The sequence below is a fragment of the Cryptomeria japonica genome, chromosome 9 (genome assembly GCF_030272615.1).
Source record: "Cryptomeria japonica chromosome 9, Sugi_1.0, whole genome shotgun sequence".
NCBI lineage: Eukaryota > Viridiplantae > Streptophyta > Pinopsida > Cupressales > Cupressaceae > Cryptomeria > Cryptomeria japonica.
Window position 1 is genome coordinate 607,607,130 of NC_081413.1, and position 23,611 is coordinate 607,630,740.

Genomic DNA, 23,611 nt, shown 5'->3' on the forward strand with positions numbered 1-23,611 from the left:
GCCCTAAATTTTGTAACCGAATGTTTCATTGTGAGGCTAGATTGGAGCAATAGTCTCCAGCAACATTTCTCACCGAGGTTTTTCCCATCTTGGCTTTTCCTCATACATATGATGTTATGTGGTGTCCCTTTTATGTGTGGTTTCTTTTGTGTCATTCTCCCTTCTAACCAGTATGTATTCTTTATGTTAGATTTGTTAACTGAATTACACACATGGGTTAGAAAAGGGTTAAGTTTAGAAATCACTGATTCATCCCCCCCACCCCTCTCAGTGACATCTTGTGTTCAACACCTCTCACCTAGGACTCATGGCAAACCAAAAATCTCACTCAAACCACCTGTTGCAACCAATACTGACATACTTAATGGATTCATCCCAGGAAGATCACGGGAACAAGAAACTATTGATGAAGACTTTGCAGGAAGGATCTACACAAATCCTTATGATAAAGGTAAACAACAAATCAATATCCCTACAAAGAGGTATGGCAAAGGTTTTACCACAATGTAAAAGATAGGTTGTGATGGTCATAGTGTATTGGGAACCAACAAACAAGGTGTACAAGAGCCATTGCAACCCTTGTTACAACCATGAGATAAAATGGGACTTGGATTCAACCCTGGTTTAGGAGGTTCTTCTAAGATCAAGCTTACAAGCAAACAAAAGTAGACAACTTCTAAATTTGTCCCTTCTAAAAGCAAGATAATGTCCATTGCAGACCAACCTACAAGCTCAGAAAATCCAAGTCACAAAAGTGCTTCTCAGTTGAAGTCCACACATACAACAAATAAGCAAAGGAGTTATGTTGCATGACAACCTATCACTCCAAGTGTAAAACTCTTGTCCACTTTAGACACACAAGCAACATCAACAACCCTGTCAAATACAACCCCTGAAGCAGTTGTCGACAAACCTTTCACACCTACAGACATCCCTATAATATACAGTAATAGAGTTATACAAAGTGATTCAAAGACAGATTCACATGAATATGAATGAGGTTATTTAGCTTCACATGAATCGGAAGAGGAGTCTCTTAATACTTTTGAAGACAAAGTAGTTGAAGGAGAGACATGGATCAAGAACTTTTGGAATCTAGTTACTGAAAATACTTCAAGAAGAGATAGGTCACCTCCCGAGCCCGATTACAAAGAGGATAGTACTGATGATGACCTTGATACCTCCATCCTAACCATAATTGACACATCCTATGAACTCAACCTTATTGATGAGGTAATACCTATAATCCACCCCGACCTCATCAACTAGGACCAACAAAATTCCCCTTGCCTTGACACCTTCCAAAATGATCAGGCGATCATAGACTTTCTTGAATTACGAGATAACATACCAAGTGGGGATCACAAAGCTGGGTATGTTATTGAACTTAAAAATGCGACTTACTTTGGAGAGAATGCCAAACCTTTTAGTCACAAAAATATTACAATCAAAACAAGATCCTCAATTGAAAACCACACTGTGGCACTTTTGGATCCCAAAAAACCAAAAACAAAGGATGCATCCAAGGGTGAAAACCTCTCCAAGGCACCTAAAGATGGAAGGTTTGACATTCTCCCCTATAGGACTAATTGAGAGAGATCATCCATTCTTATAGAAGAAACAAAGGAAGTCAATTTGGGAACACCAGAAAATCCAGACATAACACATCTAGCAGAATCATTAACTCCAGCCAAAGATCCTGATTTTGCAGAGTTCTTTCAAAAAAAACAAATCAATTTTGCATGGTCATATGTAGACATGCCAGGGCTAGATCCAGATCTAGTAATGCATCACTTGATAGTAGTAGAAAGAGAAAAACTGGTCAAACAAAAGCTTAGGAAAATGCATCCTCAAATTGCATTATTAGTGAAGGCAAAACTCAAAAAGTTGTTAGATGTTGGTTTCATCTGACCAATTGATTATGCAGAATGGATATGCAACATTGTACCAGTGGCAAAACCAACCGAGGGCATCTGTAACTATGCAGATTTCGGAGATCTAAATAAAGCATGTCCTAAGGATGACTTCACATTACCCAACATTGATATGATCATGGACCTAACAATAGGGCATGCAATGCTATCTCTCATGGATGGGTTCTCAGGATACAACCAGACAAAAATTTCTCTAGAAGATCAACATAAAATTGCTTTCACATTCCCATGGGGAACATACTATTGGAATGTGATGTCATTCGGTCTCAAAAATGCAGGAGCCACATATCAAAGGGCAATGACTACCATCTTCCACGACATGATGCATACACTAATGGAAGACTATATGGATGATTTACCGGTTAAATCATTAACAAGAGAGGATCACCTTGCAATGCTGGACAAAAAATTCACCATACTAAAACAATATAATGTTCGCCTTAATCCAAAGAAGTGTGTCTTTGGAGTAACCTCCAGAAAGCTCCTAGGATACGTTGTCTCGAATAAAGGAATTGAGGTTGATCCTACAAAAGTAAAGGCAATCATGGAGATGTCACCTCTTAAGAATATCAGTCAGTTGAGGACATTACAAGGGAGGCTACAGTCAATCTTTTTCTTCATTGCATAATTGGCTGATAAATGCCATCCCTTCACACATCTACTACATAAGAATGTCCACTTCGCATGGGAAGAAAATTGCCAGGAAGTATTCCAATAGCTTAAAGACTACCTGATGACGCCACCATTACTGACACCACCATCTCCAGACTGGCCCTTATTGTTATACATATCAGCTATAGCTATGGCTCTAGGGGTCTTACTAGCATAACATAATGCCGAAGGAAAAGAATGTGCAGTATACTACATCTCCAGGACACTAATAGGGTATGAACTCAATTATACCCCTATTGAATGAGCTTGTCTTGAAGTAATTTTAGCAACAACCAAATTGAGGCACTACATATTGACACACAAGATACAACTCATTGTCAAGATAGATCCACTCAAGTACTTGCTTAGTAAAGCAGCACTAACAGGTTGCTTGGGAAAATAGGTTATGCTCCTCAGCAAGTTTGACATAGAATATGTGGATCGAAAAGCAATCAAAGGGAAAGTCAGTGTAGATCAATTGGTTGAAGCACCACTCATAGGAGACCATCCTCTCATCTCAAATTTTTCAGATGAAGAGATCTTCACCTTCATGCCAGCACAACAATGGAAGCTATATTTTGATGGGTCCTACACAAGACATGGTTCAGGAGTTGGCATTCTCTTCATCACACCTCAAGGTGATAGAATTCCAAAATAATATAGGCTCACATTCCCATGCATAAAAAAACATAGCAGAATATGAGGCCTTGATCACAAGACTAAGAATGGTTGTACAATGGAACTTGAAGGAGCTATAAGTCTCTGACGATTCACGATTAGTCATACGGTAGGTTAATGGTGATTACCAAACTAAGGATGATAAGCTCATACCTTACAAGAAAATGGTTGATAGTTTCAAGGAATTATTCATAGCTATCACCTTTGAGCAGATTCCTTGAGGGGAGAACCGAGTTGCAGATGCAATGGCTACAATAGCTTCTCTTCTTGTTCTTCTACAGAACTCAACACGCTATGAGTTCTTAATTAAACAGCTTTGGATCCCCGCTTATGATATCTCAGAATCCAAGATGGTATGTCAACTCATCGGTCCCAATTCCCCATGGTATGGCGAGTTTTATACTTACCTACATGATCAAATCCTTCCGCCAAACCAATCAAACAACCAACAAAAAACCTTCATATGCTAATTTGCCCGATACACCATCATTGTCGAAACCCTATATCGACAAAGTCTCGATGGTACTCTCCTCTGATGTTTAGAGCAAGGTGAGGTGACTATAGCCTTAGAAGAAGTACATGAAGGTATTTGTGGGGCTCATTCTAATGGCCCTTTATTGGTTAAAAAGATCATGAGGGTAGGATACTATTGGCCCTCCATGGAAAGACTCCTATTACTTTGTCAGAAAATGCAAGAAGTATCAAGTGCACAGAGATTTGATACATGCACCTCCACAAGAATTGCAACCCATTGCAACACCATGGACCTTTTGTCAGTGGGGACTTGACCTTGTGGGTAAAATCCATCCATCTTCATCTGTTGGTCATAAATTCATCATTACCGCCATTGAGTACTTCACAAAGTGGATCGAAGTCATTCCACTCACACAAGTCACCAACAAGTAGATCGCCTCATTCATCCTCAATTACATCATCTGTCGGTGTGGTGTACCCATGTCCATCATCACAGATAACGAGCTTCCCTTAAAAAATCAAGATGTCTGGGAACTCTGTGAGAAGTTTCATATCCAACACCGTTTCTCCACCCCATATTACCCACAAGGAAATGGTCAATCAAAATCCTCAAACAAGAACATATTGAGGATCCTAAACAAAACAATCAATGATGTCGATCGTGATTGGCACATTCATCTGAATCTTGCACTATGGGCATATCGAACTAGCATTCGAACCCCTATAGGCACAACCCCATACTCACTTGTTTATGGAGCAGAAGCTATCTTGCCTCTTGAGGTGGAATTACCATCCCTACAAATTTCCATACACAATCTGTTTTATTAATGAAGAGTATCGAGTCTCTCGTCTTCAGGACTTGGAACTACTTGATGAGAAGCGACAAGCTGCCTACAATCACCTTAAAGCATATTAGCAACGCATGAGAAAAAGCTATAATCATAGAGTCAGACTTCACACATTTGAGGTAGGAGATCTTGTTCTTAGAGAGAATCCTCACAATCAATCCAACAAAGAACACCGGGGAAAATTTTAATCCAATTGGTTAGGTCCATATGTCATCGCTATCATCTTCGGATCTAGGGCATATCAATTAGCAACTTCAGATGGAGAACCACTGGCAGGTCCAATCAACAACATGCATCTCAAAAGGTTTCATACATAAGCTTTGCAAAGAATCAGGCTCGTAAAATCTCAGAAAAGACTAAAAACATTCAGAAAAAAAATACCTAAAAAAAGTACAAAAAAATAATAAAATCAAGAAAACAATAAAGAAAAATCATTCATTCAAGCAGTGAAAACCACTTCAATGGCACCTTGGATAAGTACGGTGGTGAAAACCTGGCAAACAGGTGCCATTTATGAAGGTTGTGGCTTCGTTGTCTTTCAGACTTATTGCGATCACATCCATTGCATCCGCTCATACATCATATCTATCATGGCTTGTTATTGATCTGAAATCAGGGTTATTGCCTCATGTATCCCACATCATTCTTTCACACTGACACCTAACTGAGGGAAACTTCTTAACCTAATGATGGGAGTGGATTCTCAATACTGATGATTTGCTAAGTTAAATCTCAGAAATGACCAAAAACATTCGAAAAATATCCTGAAATAATTCCAAAAAACAGTCAAAACATTCAAAACATTCAAAAAACCAAAAAAAAACAGCAAAACATCAAAATCAATCAAAACCATTGCAATACACTTGTTATTTGTACATAAATATCGAACTAGACACAAAACAACATTTGAACTACCTACCAGATGACTGACTATCAGCTCAACAAAAAAAGCAAATATCTATGCAACACATACACGAGACCGTCTTAAACAAGGATACATCCTTCCTTCAAAACAGGACATGGTGACATATCTCTTTGACAAGAAGATTCTATTTGGCTGATAGGCACTTGGTCAAATTATTACTTTTTGTATCAGGTTCCTATGCTACTCTAGGATATCCACAAGTGATTAGAGTGGCTAGGATGGTTCATGATATCTTTTTCTTTGTTTTCTATCTGCAAATTGTTCCAATGAAGTTCTAGGGAAAATACTAATGGTGTCTACATGGGAAGTTCACTAAGCTACGAGATCCTATGCAAAAATACAGTCTTCAATCACTATGGTTTACTGACTATAGCATACCTCAACCATGTGTATATGAACCAGAATGGAGGGGAACCTTCCTTGTCTACGATGTTTGTTTACAGGTGCGACGCTCAACCTTGGTTTTGAATAGCCTAGCCAAGATTAGTACTACCATGCTCGATGAGGAAATAAAGCATTATAAATAAACCATGGATCTCCATTTCATCTCATCTATATATATTGTATTTTGTTGCAATCCGTCCATCCATAAATCCATATTGCTGCATATCATTCATACATAGTTATGATAATGGATATTCTATTTGATCCTCTTCCACAGGAATGAGTCATAGGCCCTCAATACCTTCTATCTAACATTGACTCCCTCCTCCCCCTTCCTATCTAGGTCATCATCACTGCATACCCTGTATCGTATACCACAAACTGATCAAGCCAAGTTCATTGCAGTTCATCTCTAAATGAAGGGGTTGCATAGCCGATGCCATCTAGGCCATCCCGTATGCAATATTGTGTCTTCCTTTTAAACCCAACTATCAATTGGTCAACCAATCAAACACAATCACAACAGACAATTACATTAATTGTCTAAGTCTCAATGAGTATTTTGCTTCAAATACCTTGACTTCGTCAGGCAATTACATCAATTGTCTGTCTCATCAGGTCAATTTGACTCACTTACTCAGACTTTATCTTGTTCAAGTGACCATCTGACATCAACTGTCATGCTTTGACTAAACTGGGGCAATTCAATTAATTTTACCAGACTGTCCAACCAATATTGATCAATTGAACAACATCAATCAAATGCACCACAACACTACATTTGCATCATATCCCTTGCATGACCTAAGGGTACTTATTGGCTTCCCATTATTCTCTATTGCTCACCATTCACCCTCATTCATTCCAAAATCCTCTATTCTTACATGCCTAATTTTCTTAATAATTTTGATAGATCGCCCAAATTTTTGAAATTTTGTCTCATCTCTCGAGGAGGCATACCATCCACTAACTAACATCCCTAGGGCATTTTTCTCATGCCTATCTATTGTTCTTTAAAATGATGCGATAGACTACACTATCTCAAAGAGGGGAAAATATAGACATGTAAATATGTCCACTAATTAAATAAATATTTAATATTTATTTAATGCACTAATATTCCTCTGTTAATTAAATTTATATTTAATTAATTCATCTCAGCCTATTCTTCTATTCTAGTGAAATAAATTAATAAAAAAAAAATTAATTACTAACTATAGTCCAAATATTAAATAAATTAATAATTTAATTCCCCCTTTACTCTCATTTAAATAAATTATTTATTTAAAAATCACAAATCAAATACCTATTTAAATAAATCAATATTTATTTAAAATTCCCCATCCACTTGCATTCTCCTACAAATGCAAGTTGTACTCCCTATTTTAATTAAATAAATTATTTAATTAAAAGCCTATTTATCCTAACCCCCTTCTAGATTCTTCTAACCTCCTTCTAGATTCTTCTAACCCCTTCCAAATTAGCCTAAACCCCCTTCTAATCACATGCACAATCCTAATCCAAGATTAACCCCTAACCCATAATCTCAACCATTTAAGACTCTTACAAAGTCTTAATGGCTTTTCTTCTTGAACACACTAACCCACATGGGTTTTTTCCCTTTGGTCAAAGCCTAATCATGGGTAAACTTTGCACAAGAGTTTACCCATTGCATAATAACCTTACCCTTGGATAATAGCTTTATCCCATAACCCCACCCATAGAGGGTAACCCTCATGTCTTCTCAAGCATTTAATGCTTCTTCCCTCTCCTCTCAAGCCCTCTCTTGGTGACACTTGTCACCACTGCATTGGTTTGAAAGTGTCACATGGATTGAGAATCATGCAATCCTAGCCCTTCACAAGCCAGATCAATCTTGACCCTCCAATCCACTATTTTGCCTATAAATAGAGCCCCATCCTCAAGCAAAAAAGGGAAGCATTTTTAGCATTGTTATTATACTTGCATAGACATTTACACTTAAGATTTATCATAGCAATATTACTCTTTTGCATTAGTATAGCAATAGGAGGTCATATTCAACCATTTCAATACTCCATTTGACATCCATGGCTTCATGCTAAATTGAGAGCTACACTCACACATTTGGATCTTGGAGAGGAGAAGAACAAGGGAGAGCTATCAAGCAACATGGGAGCATTTTTAGGGAGTTTATTCTCTCTTTTGTTTTGTTTATGCTTTATTTTGCATGCTTAATCTCTTTTGATATGCATTTTGGAGGTTTTGGGTTCATTTGTTTTAGTTCTGGTTGGAAAATAACATATTGACACTTGAGCTTTGTTTGTGATTGTGTATGTGTATGTGTATGTGTATGTGTATGTGTATGTGTATGTGTATGTGTATGTGTATGTGTATGTGTATGTGTGTTTATATATACATATACATATACATACATACATACATACATGCATACATACATACATATGTATATTTATATGTATATGTATATGTATATGTATATGTATATGTATATGTATATGTATGTATGTATGTATGTATATATACACACTTAAAAAATATTTTATTTACCTAAGAGTTATTTTGTTTTACTTTGGAATTATTTAAATTTTATTTACTCTCTCTAAAATAAATTTATCTCAATTAATAAGGATGAATTCAGAACTATAAACTATATAGATAGAATTATAAAGTAATGGTTGCAAATTTTATAAGTTTAAAAAATATAAAGTATTTCAACACCAATTTAGGGAATAACTATATGATTGGTAATTTAAGAAAAATACATATTTGCGTCTATGTGTGTGTGTGTGTGTGAATAAACAATTTTATTTTTATATAAAATTTTAGTTGATTTTTATAGATGTTATTAATTTTAATTCTATATAATAATAGTTAATTATTAATTTTTTAATGGAGAAATTAATACTTGTGTGAAGTTAATTATAATAAATTAATATTCTAGCAATCAATTTTGAATTATAAAATATATAGATGTATAAAGTGATTGTTGAACAAAGGTTGTTATTGATGTCAAAGGTGTTGGTCAATTCTGTCATTGATGTCAAGGTATCTAGAAAAGAGTGTTAGGTATTTGGGAGTATGCAATCGTTGTCATTAATGTTAGAGGAATTCATTGGTGTTAAAGGTGCTCATTGTGGAGTCGAAGTTGAATACACATGTAATTGTATAGCCACTACTATCACATTCATATTTGATGCAGGAGCACTGGAGTAGTTCAAACCGACATTTGGATTTGATGTCGGTGATACATCGATCCTAGTATTGGCTCGGTATTGGTATGTTCTTACCGATTGCTTTTTACAGTGTATGGAGCGAAGATGAATCGGGTTGTGGGTGGTTTTTGTAACTTGCGGATCGCTGAGCAATGTTGTTTTGGGCCTTGTCTAATGTTTTCGAAGGACCAATGAAGTTTTATGCATTTGATGATGTTCTTGGTGATTTGGGCCAACATGTTATCGTTTACACGTTTCATCATGAACCGGTTGGTCTTTGGCCGACTTGATCGAGTTGTTATCACTTGCAGATGGTATAAAGGGAAAGTTTAGAGATTCATTTTGTGGGACAGAGATCAGAGGAAGAAGGCATCGAGCGAAGATGTAGTTTTCAGAGAGATTCTAGTCCGGGGGGGACTGAAGTCTAGAGGGACTGAGGTCCAGATCGGTGCAGAACAGTGCAAACTGTTACCAGAGGCTTATTTGTCGAGTAGAAGATCTGCGGATCTTAGTTTTGTGTTGTATGGATTGTTTTGTAATCTTGGGTTGCGGTCCAATAGGTGTAGCCGTTGAAGGCATATGTAATTCATTAAATGGATATAGTGATTGATCTATCAGTTTACCAGTTATATTGTGTGTTTCTTCTACCGATTAAGTTTCTCTTTACCTGTTTACTAGTTAGATCTTGTGTTGTGTTACCGGTTGTCGGTATCTTGCTTGGTGTTTTGTGTTATAGGCTGCAAGGCAGGGATGTCCTTCATTTGATCTCCCTACCTTGACTGTGTCAAGTGGTATCAGAGTTGGTTTGTGAACCTGTTGATTAAAGAAGACCCGGTTATGTACCGATTGGTTGGAAAGGAAGTTGAGGCAGCTTGTAGACTTGTTCATATCGTCGAACGTGAGGCGGTACAAGGCTTGCAAGAAGACTGTTAAACCTAGAGCTTGAGCTTGAGGGAGTTAGTGGGTGGAGACTTTAATAGATCACCAAACTGAGGTAGGCTACAGGGTGGACCGATAGATCATCGAGGAGAGGCAACCGGAACCTATACTCAGACCATCGAACCCCTGAGGCAGTTGCAAGTACTTACTGATAGATCGTTGAACCAGATCAAGTGATGGGACTCACTTTTCAATTAACCCCAAGAGTCTGATGCAGGAGCACCAAAGTAGTTAAAACAAGTATTTGGATTTGATCCCGGTGAGACATCGATCCCGGTATTGGCCCGATATTGGTATGTTCTTACTGGTTGGTTTTTGCAGTGTATGGAGCGAAGATGAATCAGGTTGTGGGTGGTTTTCGTAACTTGCGGATCGTTGAGCGATGTTGTTTTGGGTGTTGTCTGATGTTTCTGGAGGACCGCGTGAAGTTTTATGCATTTGAAGATGTTCTTGGTGATTTGGGCTGACATGTTATCGTTTACACGTTTCATCATGAATCGGTTGGTCTTTGGCCAACTTGATCGAGTTGTTATCACTTGCAGATGGTATAAAGGAAAAGTTTAGAGATTCATTTTGTGGGACAAAGATTGGAGGAAGAAGAGATCGAGTGAAGATGTAGTTTTCAGAGAGATTCTGGTCCGAGGGGGATTGAAGTTCGGAGGGACTAAGGTCTAGATCAGTGCAGAATAGTGCAAACTATTACCAAAGGCTTATCTGTCAAGCAGAAGATTTGTGGATCTTAGTTTTGTGTTGTATGGATTGTTTTGTAATCCTGGGCTGTGGTCCAACAGGTGTAGCCGCTAAAGGCATATGTAATTCATTAAATGGATATAGTGATTGATCTATCAGTTTACCGTTTATATCATGTGTTGCTTCTATTGGTTAAGTTGCTCTTACCTATTTACTGGTTAGATCTTGTGTTGTGTTACCGATTGTTGGTATCTTGCTTCGTGTTTTGTGTTATAGGCTAGAAGGCGAGGATGTCCTTCATTGGATCTCCCTACCTTGACTGTGTCAATATTATTCTAAAAGGACAATGTCAAGGTATGAGGTTAACTCATCTGGGTAATTTGTTATAATATCATCTCTCATCTATTTCAATTGGTGAAGATGATCCAAAAGTATTTGCAATATGTTACTGAGGTCTATTCCTTAGTTGGTGTGTTTACATTGGCAACTTGTTCTATTATGGATTCTGTCATATTTGAGTGTTATGAACTATGATTTGGAAGGAGAGTATGTCTACACATGTTGTGCCAGGTCCTATATTTTCTAGAGTTGATCATTAGTAGACAAAAGGTTAGAAGTGATAGAATGTTCATTGTGTGAGTTGGCTAACTGGGTTGTTGTTCTGGGTTGATGAGCCAAAGGATTGTAATGTGTTCTCTCTAGAGATAACATGTGGATGACCATTTGAACTAGATAAGTCTACACTAGGTAATTCTTATCATGTACCTTCTTCTGGAGTAGTGTGTGGGCTTTTGGACTTGGCCTATTACACATTTGGTGAAGGTTTATGCTTGTGGCCAACTTGCAGATGCATTAATCTTATTCTAGGCCGACATGTGAATGTAGTTGTTATTGTAATTCCTATATATGGCGGATGTAGGTTAATTCCTAGTAGATGTCAATATAATTATTCGATGTGTTATGATTGATGTGAAAATGGAGCGATGTAATGTGAGTTTCATTCCTATCATTGTGTGATTTTATTAGAAGATCATATGTACTATATGAGGAGGTTCTGAAGTGTGTTCATATCAAAACAAAAGCTATATATTTAGTTTTAAGTTCTATAATTTATATTTCTTGTATTTTAGTTGGACTAATGTCTCACCTACTGAGTTGGTGCTCAAATCTTGGTGTAGGGGATTGATTTCTCCAATAGGTTGGTGCTTGCAAATACAATAGGGGATTGGTATCTCTGTAGGTTGGTGCCTACTTCATAATGTAGGTGATTTATTATTTTTTTAGTCTAGATTTGGTCAATATATCCAAGTAGATATTATCAATGTGGTTCTTTCATTCTAGGTTTCCACATAAATCTAGTGTTCATATGAGTGAATGTGTGTTTTTATTTTTTTATTTGATATGCTACTAGTAGATGCTTTTAACGGTAATTTCAAATGTGATGATTAGAGAAGTTATTAATGGTTATTAATATTTAATCAAGTTGAAATTGGCATATATTAGTCCACCTCCCTCTCACTATATTGTGTGTCCTTCAATGATTGTAAACTTTATAGCTTTAATAAATATAAATTATTTCAACACTAACCTAGCAAATTTGACAAATTTGTGAATGATAATTTGGAAAAAATACATATCTTAAATATATTAATCTTAATAAATATTTTATTTTGATAAGTAAAGACATACTAGGGATATGTACCCTTTGTATTAATCTAGAAATAAAATATTAGATTGCTTTTCTACATTCTGTAGTCCTATAACTACCCATAAGAAACCATCCCAAAACCCAAAGATTCATAAATATTAACCTATTACCATGTAGGCTTCAACAAAATAAAGATGCACTTGCAAAATTATAAACTTTAAAATATACTATCTTATCAAGCCCTACCACCTATAGTTTTAATCATGGCACTCTGAGTCGAGAATCTCCATCATCATATCAGATGTTCCTTCATCAACTCTACGCTTCTCTATTTGAATTTGCTCCTCTAGAATTCCTTTAACTACCTCCAATCCTACCATTTATTGTCCTCACCAATGGTTTTCATCAATGGTATTTCACCATAACATGATGGTTATAGTGGGGAATTGAAGTGATAATACACATGCAAATGACAACCACTCTTTGCATTAAACCCAACTCCATGTTCATCCATATCCATGAACTTTGTCATATCTCCTATCCACTTAACCCAAAAGAAAAAATTCCATAATCCTTTTCACCTCTATTTTATCCACATCAGTTCTATATTTACTTCAGTCCTATATTTGAAATCAAAACTTAAAAATTTATCCTGTAACAACATCTTGATTTCTTGAAGCATCATAAGGTTGTGGCACTTGAATACATTGTTCAATATCTCATAAAAAAACTTCCCCCTAAAGACTATCTATCACTCCTTGGCTAGAAGACTAAAATTTGCCTCTATCTTTTCTTTCTCCTGTCACTATTACGTGCTTCTTAATGACTACTCCATCCTCTTTCACCCATCCTACACTACCACTTGCCTCATTTTTTCCCTTTCATGCCATGTCATCTCACTCAACATTCATTTTTCATTAAGTTTTATTTATTTTTGTGTACCTTTCTCTCAATTATTTCACTAGAATTTGTGTCACACATCATGTAAAAATTATTTTCCATCATCTTCACTTCTATCAACTACCCTTTGTGTCAATTGATTGTCTATATTTTTAGAGTCACAATAAATATGTAAAATTATGAAATCTTTACATTCCTATAGTAGTTTCTATATTGGTTCTAAAAAAATATTTAGTTTCTAGTTCCAAGTCCTTTGTCATTTTATGACATTCAAAATGATTTGAGAATCACCCTCTAAATTAATTCGCTTAAATCCAAGTCTTCTTCCAATTCTTAAGGCAAGCCTTGCTTCCTAGATTGTTTCTTCATTATTACTCTCATCCAACATTTTTTCTAATTTGAAATCTTATAGATTTCCTTCCCAATGCGTTACTACACACCCCGTCGTTGACATCCCTATATTCCCTTATGAAGCCTTATCAAAATTTATTTTAATCCATCCTTCTTCTAGGGGGGTCTATTTTACCTTGCTTCCCAAATTCTTTTGTGGATGAACCTACTCCAACAAATCAACTATAGCTCTTAATAAAGAATTTATTTATATACAAAATTATATTTTGTTTATTTTTTATTGATATCATAAGTTAATATTCTACCAATTAATCATTAATTATTAATCAACATGTGCAAAAATTAATTTTCAATCATTTGCACATTTAATTTTTTGATATTTATTATTAGTGAGTGTTATATTTTCTTTCAATTTTGTAGGCATGCCTCACCCAAGGTTAAATTTTGAAAACAAAGAGTAGTAAATCTATAAAATTGAAGACAATATGCTTAAAATTGTATGACACAACAATATGAACAAATGATAGGTGCACAAAGAGAGGAAGTAAGAAATTGTCAAAATGAAAATGATAGAAAAAGACATTTTAAAAATGTTGTAGGTATGATAGTTGAAGACATTGAAGAAGAAATAAGACATATATATGAGATGTCACATATCATCTATGAACATCTCAAGAGGAGCAAAATAGATTAAGAATTTAATATTACAAAGAGTTATGTATTTAGATCAATTCATCGAGATAGAAAAATAACAACTCCAATAATATAATCTTTTGTTAGTTCAAAGACATCATCAATATCATTTTAATGTTGAGCTTAATTATAAATGGATGAATTCTAATATAATAGATCGTGTGCTACAAATAATAGAGAAGATCTTTTGGGATACAAGGAATGTTGATACTCAAAAGAATATAGAAAAAAATAGTCCACAATAGGAGTTAACATCCCCACTAAGAAGATAAAGAACAATGCAAAGAACAAAAATGAAACATATCAAGGCATACTTAATCATAATAAAAATGTTAGAATTGATTTGAAAACATGGAAAATGATTTTTTTACACAAACTAGATAAACATTCTTTAGAGAGTAGATGTTGTATTTTTTCAAGAAATTTACCCATAGTGATGGTTTGTAAAGCAACCGAATGTCATATTTGTAACAAAAATTGACAATAGAAGAATAAATACCATTTTTTAGTATTAAACAACAAAGAATTAGGTCCACAACCACTAAAACATACAAAAAATAATACATGTTGAGGAAACATTTTTATTATTGATAAGCAACAAAAACTAGGGTGTTGGCCCTTACACTAACAACCCATAGGCAAAATTAATAGTAATAGCACATTAGTAGTAAACTAATAGAAAAATACCAATAGTAACCAAAATAATAAAAAGTCTTAGCAATAGATATAAAACGAACCAAAGTTTTAGAACTAGCAAGAGACCAAAAAAGACCATAAAAAACTAGCCTAAATAGACCACTTGAGCACATTGCTCCAATCTATAGTAAGGAACTTAAACAATTACTTGTAGTTTCATTTGGTTTCAGTTTCCTTTCCAATAACCTTTTTCTACATTAGGCACATTGAGGTAGCCGAACTATGCATCATGCGCAGGTTGAACCTAGAGACACTCGCCATCTTTGGTTCCAACTCTGTCACCTTCTTTTTAATTGCATCCAACTTCTCCATTATAGACATGTACATGACACAGTTACTCGCACTATCACCTTTTTTCTCCACCTCCTTCGACATCACATCCTGGGTAAGGTCCATTCTTGTGACTCTAGTTTGAACCCTTGTTAGTAGATTTAGTCAAGCTGCTAGCTTTCCATGTGTCATCTTCAGTCTCCTCTACATTATTTGCTTATTCATTCTCAATAGAGTCCTCCTCAAAATATTCATCATACCCCACCAAATTCTTCTTTGTAGAAATACCCTTCAAGTAGCCCGCCAATCTATTGGAACGCCTGCAACTAGTACTAACACTTTTATTGACATCCTCCCTAGCCTCCATTTCAACCTCACTATCAACCTCAATTCTTTGTTTTTTGGTAGCAGGAGGGATTCCTTGAGATTTCCTTGTCTTCTCAACCCTAGGGGAGGTGGATTTCTACTTTATTGTCATACATGCAAGATTAGGGGTAACTTTAAACATTTATTTTTGTTGTCCCCCGAGGAATCAAGGATAGTCATTGCCAGGGGGGAGGGGAACAGAGCTAGGGGTATCATGCTCTATTGTTAACAATTGTCTAGGGGGCTAAGGGTAGTGAAAATGATACATACAAAAAAATTAAGCCCTGATGGAGCAGAATAGGTTTCCAACCCTGGGTTCTAGCCACCTCCAAGGCATCAAGAATAAAGCTCTTGAGGGAGGTAAGCAGGAAGAAAGGAAGTGAGAGTAATTCAAGGTTACAAAAGTGGTTTAACATAGGAAAATGATAAAAATAGTAGACCTTAAAACTACCTTCTAGGGTAAAAATTTATAATCATTAAGAACACCTTGTTCCATTGGTTCGATAGTTTATCACGAGCAAACCCCCCTAGAGCTTCATAGTTCTTTTTACCCTAAAGAAATGAGCTAAAATTTCATTGTTTGACACATGAATTTGCCTCTTCTATTTCCTACCCTTGGTTGAGATGTTTGTAGTAGCAATGATGTGTAGCATCCTAAAATTATACCTCTTTACAATTTTGACCATATTTGGGTCCTTACCTTAACATTTGTGCCCCTAGGCCTGATTGGGACCCGATTTTGCTCACACCATGCAAAAATAACCTTATTTTGACCTCATACATCAACTCAACCCCTTATCATAGCCCCCAAAATGGATAGGACCAGGGCATGGCATCTTGGTCCTCAATAGGACCAGGGCACCATGCTTTGGTCCTCTCTATTTAGGCCCCTCTTTGAACCCTTTTGCCATTTCAAAAATTGAGCAAGAAACCTAGCCCTGTGTTGGTTCATGTTGAAAAATTAATGTCTTTTTTGATTGGCAAGTATAAAAGGAGGCTTTCTCCTCCCATTTGATTATTACACATACATCTGACAATCTACATGCATGAAATTCAATTCAACATCAAGCAATCAAGCATCCAAATTCAAGTGAACAAGCAATCAATCTTCCTTCAAGCATTGGAGCAACAATAGAGTCAAGATTCAAGCATTAAGTGGACATTCACATCTTATTTTGTCAAAGACTTCATGAAACCCTAATCTCTTGTGGAGACAAACAAAACTTCACACAGAGGTATATCATTTGGTTTTCAGTCATTATTCAACATCTCCCTCAAAAGGAGAATCTTCCATTGCAGCAATTCAATTATCTTTTTATCTCTATTTCATGGTTAATTACAAAATCAGGGTTTGACTTAGGAAAACCTCTATTCCCAACCTATTTCCCCTTCTCTCTATGTGTAGGAAATGAGTACAAAGCTTTGATCTTCAGAATAAGCATTATTTACAGTATTGAATCAATCCCCCTTTGGTGTGCGAAAAGTTCAGAGGACCAGGGCAACAGGCACCATGGTCCCAACATTTCAGAAGCTACTACAGGGATCAAATCCTAATCTGCTTATATTTCTTAGTTCCAAGTTGGTGGCTAAGTCTTGCATCCATAGTTTGTTGTTTCTATGTTTTCATTTTCATTTCCAACACTTTGCCCTAATTTCAACAATTCAACTTACAAAAGTGATTAAACAAATTCACACCTTGAATCCAATTAGCATTTCCAGTCCTTATCCTTGTTGGTTTGTGACTAAATCTATTTGATTCAACCCCTCTTTTGAATGTAAATGTCCCTAAGTAAAAACTGGGCGGTTTCTTCCTTCTATGGTGGGAACCCTAATTTTTCACCCTTTACATTTTGATGAATCTAACTCCTTACACCTGCAATTCTAATTTTATTTTCAAATATAAGTGTTTATGCAATTTCAAATTAAAATTTTCATTTACAAGTTTGATTTCCAAGTGAATTTTAAAAATTTAGAGGTTAATTTCAGAAACCCTAATTTTAAAATTTGAAATTAAGCTTGTGGGTTGTCTAATTTTGGATTAATTATTTCAGTTCTAATTGTTAATGTTAATTCAAATTCAAAATTGCAATTTTAGATCTGATTTCAAATTAATTTTTATAAATTAAGAGGTTATTTTCACAAACTTTTTTCTTTAAATTTAAATTTACTAGTGGATTGCATTTATCTTTTCAAAATCACAAATCAATTTGCTTAATTAATTGAACAACCTTTTTTTACAAAATTTTGCATTGTTTAATTATTCAAAAGTTCATTTTCCAAATCTCAAATTTCAAATTTCCCTCCTTTGTGCATGAGTTTTACTACTATTAGTCCAACCTATAATATCTCAGTGCGAAGAAGTTGTAGAATTAAGGCTTCCCAAGGTTTAATTATCGAGGATATGGACCCTAATTTGGATAATTTGTTTCATGAGGATGTCGGTGGTTCTTCCAATTGTACAAATGATCTCATTTATCCCCATTCTTTACATAATACTCATGATGTGTATGAATCATTAACTAGGGTTTCCATTGACCAATTGGCAAAGATTGACAATCAATTTGAAAATCTTCAACAGTGGATGAGTCAACATTACCCGGAAAGTGAGGCTCTTCCACTAATTGAAGGATTGAAAAGAACAGTTCAAAGTGATAAACTTCGTGTTGACTTTTTGTGTGGTATTGCTCATATTGTTGATACTAATATTATGTCAATGAAGAGTTGTACTGAAGTCCTTGGTTATACACAACCTCCTAGTCAAGTTAATCATTCCATTCCTATGACTACTTCTATGGCTAATGTTCCCACCTTTACATCTAATATCATGGCTACCTCTACATAAAATGGCATACCTACAGTTGTTAGTCAAGGGGGCAACTCCTTTAATCATAATTCCTTCATCCCTCATCCTGTGAGTCTTCCATTTGTTGCACAATCATCTCCATTACCTACCTACAATAGTGTTCCACCTCATTATTCTCAACCTTTACCATCATACAACAATGTTACTCCCCTTCTCAATCTAACATATCCAATTTCAATCTCCACTGAAGCTACCATAAATAATCTATCCCAAATAGCGTCTTCCTTGCAACAACAAATAGCTTCCATGAATCAATCTAAGTATAATGCGCCCACCTTTGATGTAGTGATCCTGTTATCCAATGGCATTGTTTATGTTGTCCCTCCTAAACATGTGTAAGTCCCTCAATTAGAGCTTTATAATGGAAAAGGCGATCCTTTAAATCATGTGAAAACATTTCAAACTTTGTGTAGTGACTTTACTCATGACCAAAGACTTTTGGCTAAACAGTTTACTAGAATGCTTAGGGATAAAGATTTGCAATGGTATTGTTTTGTTTCCTCCTTATTCTATTACTTCATTTAAACAATTGTCTAATGCTTTCATTCAACAATTTCACAATAATATTTGTCCTAAGATTACTTTGACTGATTTGATGCATTGTAAGCAAGGTGTTAAAGAAAAAGTGATTGATTTCATTAGTAGATATAAACATTTGTATTCACAAATTGCTTTTCTTGTGCTTGATCAAGATATTCAAATAATTTTCATTTCTAATTTGCAAAAAGACATTATAGATAGACTTCTCTTTTTTTGAGTTTACTTAATTTATGCAGTTGTGTGCAGTATTTCACAATTATCACCTTACCGTGAATCAATTGGAACAATCTCCTTCAATGGCTCTGACTGATAAAAGTGAAAGTGCTCAACAACCTTTTTCAAAGTTCAAACCAAATAAGGGATTCATCAATTTCAATGACAACAACAACACTCAAGTAGTAGCCGCAACAACACGTGTGCCTCCTTTGTCCAAGTATTTCAGAAAACAATTCACTCATCTTAATGAATATTTGCATAGTATTATGACACAATTGTTACAAAGGAATGTGTTGAAGCTTCCACCTATTAAACCACTTGATACATCAAAGCCTTTTTTCACCTTACTTTGATTCCAAATATTTTTGCCAATATCATCATCAACCTGGTCATGACACTAAAAAGTGTTATTCCTTAAGAAGTAAGATTCAAGACTTGATTGATAACAATACCATATATGTGGCTAGCGTGAATGATAAAGGAAACAATCTATAGCTCCTCCAAATCAAAATATTCAAATTTTTACTGATCCTTTACCTTCCCATTCCACTAATGTGATTAAGACTAATTGTCTTACCTTCTCTCCTACTGATCTTGGTCTTGAGTCTAATAATGTGGTGAACCTTATTGATAAAACTGAACCTCGTAAGGACTTGTGCATTACCTTTGATCCTAGTGAGACTATAAAAGTACTTGATGGCCCACTATATATCACTGTGAGAATCAAAAGCATGCTTTCACGAGGTGTGCTTATTGATCTCGCATGCATGGTAAATGTGATAACTAAAGAATATCTTTATACCTTACAATTACATCAAGTGACATATGATAAATATGATGTGGTGATTAAAATCTTTGATGGTTACTCTTTTCCCGCTATTGGTTCTATTACTCTTCCTGTTGAGGTTGGTACTAACTCTTTAGATGTTAATTTTTCTATTATTCCTACATCAGAACAATTTCGTGTGAAGTTGGGACATCCTTGGCTCTCTTCCATGAAAGTGATCCCTTCTACTATTCTTAAGTGCTTGAAATTCCCTCTTGATGACAAGATCATAACAATTAATCATAGCATGTACCAACCTATTATTAGCCAAAGAGACGTTAATCTTGATTACTTTTGGTCTAAACATTTTAAACCTCTTAAGCCTCAAATTGATGCTCTTTTCTAATCTTATCAAAGATGGAAGAATGAGATGATCTTATCCTAGAGTAAACCTAGAAATCCAACACTTAGTCTTCCTCCTAGCGATGACCATATTCCTTCTCCTAAGGATAATCTCCCTCTTCCTCCTAAGGATGAGCCTATTTTTCTTCCTAAGGATAAACCTATTCTTCCTCCTAAGGATAAGAATATTATTCCTCCTCAGGATAGATATATTCCTCCTCCTTAGGATGGACTTGGTCTCCTTCCTACACCTTTTATTTTCATTTATATGTTGTGGTTATGCCTCATACATCTTACAAAGGAAAACACCTGACATCTCCTATTGTCCAACCTAAAATACCTTCTCCTATGCATCCTTCCTTAGAAGAAGAAAAGAAGTATGTCTGCTGAACCTAAACCTACACAACCTTCAACTAAAACTAAACTAAATCGTTGTGTGAGAGAATGTCGATGGAGACATCGTTCTAGGGCTCGTGAACTTTATTCTCAAACCATTTCTTCCCCAAAGACACCAACAATGGACATAACACCATTTTCTCAACCTTCTCCTAACAAATAGGTTCAACCTGAATCTCCAAGACATAAAATGATTTAAGGCAAATGATGGTTCAAGTTCTATTACTATTAGAGCTCCTATTTTTATTAATCTTGATGATGAAATATATGATAATGTTGTTAATGATGAAAATATTGATGCTAATAATTCAGATGATGAATATGAATATGTCGATGTTGACAATGATTTATCTAAACAATCTTGAAAATAATTAATCCTAGCTCCTAGTAACAGACAAAGTGACTCATCATTAGAGCATGGTCTTTGTTTGGAACTTGTTATAGCTCCATCTACTGTGCTCGAAGTGGCTCCTCTTGCATGTTGTCCACCTTCCCAAAACAATGTTGAGAAAGGTTAGGAGGTGGATTATTTGTGTGATTAGCTTCATTTGTGTCGTACATTCTCTCTCTCTCTCCTCTCTTGCTTGTTCATGACCTTCCTCTATTTATCTCTCAATTCTTCTATTTGTTGTCCCTAGTGTTGTCTACTTGAGGATGATGCAGAGCATTGCAATCTCTTTTGGTCTCTCGCATGTTGACTCAAAAGACACATGTGCCCTTCTTCCATGATGGTTTTGCTTTCTTTTGGGGATGAGGACATTTCTATGCAAATATATATACATGATATACATTATTTATCATAAAAAGCATATTGACCCCAAAGTTAAGTAAAAACACTATGTGTTTTATGTCTTGTGATCATTATCCTTTGATTTTCCCTTTCTTGGGGGCATCTTATTGTGATAACATCCTTGTATTTTTGGGTGTATCCTACCTTAAAGCAATTGCTCCTGATGAGGTGTACGCAATTTCTTTAATGTGGGTGCATAGACTCCACTTAATGATCTCTCTTTCGCATATCTCGATACTTAAGTTACTTAATGAAATTAGTCTTTTGCTTTGTAGTTTTGGTATTTTTCTTTTCACGACTCATAGTAAGAGAGCCTTACTAGGCTCGTAGTCCTGATTTTCTCTCTTTATTTCCTTCATGATGTCCCTTTCATCTCGTTATCAAAGTTGTAAGATCCTAGAGTCCACTGGGGGCTTGGTGTATCTTGCCTCCTTGGTGACTTGATGAAAGTTTTTCAATGTGAACCCTTGTACTTTACCTTTAGTATGATTGACTTCATACTCCCGCTAAAGTGGGGCTAAATGTAGCATCCTAAAAGTGTACCCCTTTACAATTGTGACTGCATTTGGGTCCTTACCTTAGCGTTTGCGCCCCTAGTCCTGACTGTTACCTGATTCTGCTTGCACCATGGAAATATGACCTTGTTTTGACCTCATACATCAACTCAGCCCCTTATCCTAGCCCCAAAAATGGGTAGGACCAAGGCATGGTGCCTTGGTCCTCCTTATTTGGGCCCCTCTTTGAACCCTTTTTCCATTTCAAAAATTGAGAGGGAAACCTAGCTCCGTGTTGGCTCATGTCAGAAAATTAATGTGTTTTTTGACTGGCAAATATAAAATGAGGCTTTCCCCTCTCATTTTCTTATCACACATACATTCGACAATCCACACACATGAAATTTTATTTGACGTCAAGAAATGAAGCATCCAAATTCAAGTGAGCAAGCAATCAGTCTTCCTACAAGCATTGGATTAGCAATAGAATCAAGATTCAAGCATTGAAATGGAAATTCATATCCTATTTTGTCAAAGACTTCATGAAACCCTAATCTTGTGTGGAGACAAACAAAACTTCACAAGGAGATATATCATTTGGTTTTTAGTCATTATTCAGCATCTCCCTCAAAAGGAGAATCTTCCATTACAACAATTCAATTATCTTTTATCTCTATTTCATGGTTAATTCCAAAACTGAGGTTTGACTTAGGAAAACCCCTATTCCCAACCTATTTCCCCTTCTTTCTATGTGTAGGAAATAGGTACGGAGTTGTAATCTTCAGAATAAGCATTATTTAAAGTGACGAATCAATCCCCCTTTCGTGTGCAAAAAGTTCAGAGGAGCTGGGCGATGGAGACCACGGTCCCAACATTTTAGGAGCTCCTTTGAGGATCATATCTGAATCTATTTATATTTCTTAGTTCTAGGTTGGTGGCTCAATCCTTCATCTATAGCTTGTTGTTTATGTGTTTTCATTCTCATTTCTAGCACTTTACCCTAATTTCAGAAATTCAACTTACAAAAGAGGTTAAACAAATTGACACCTTGAATCTAATTAGTATTTTCAGTCTTTATCCTTGCTGGTTTGTGACTAAATCTATTGGATTCAGCCCCTCTTTTGAATGTAAAGGTCCCTAAGTAAAAAAATAACGGTTTCTTCCTTCTATGTTGGGAACCCTAATTTTGTACCCTTTACACGATGGCATCTTCAGTTACTTCAAAAGAAACACCACCCACAGTGACCTTCCTCTCATCTAAGGATTTAACAATTTGGACAGAAAGATTTTCATCATACCCATTAATACCCTATAAAAGATCTACAACCCCTCCTTCATTACAAATAAGCCAAACCATAGGGTCATTTTTAAATTTGGTGTGAACACTAGGCTTAATTCTAACCATGTCCCCAGACATTATGGAAAGAAAGACAAAAAGCACAGTTATAAGGCAGAGACAGACCCAAACCTTAGCACTCAACA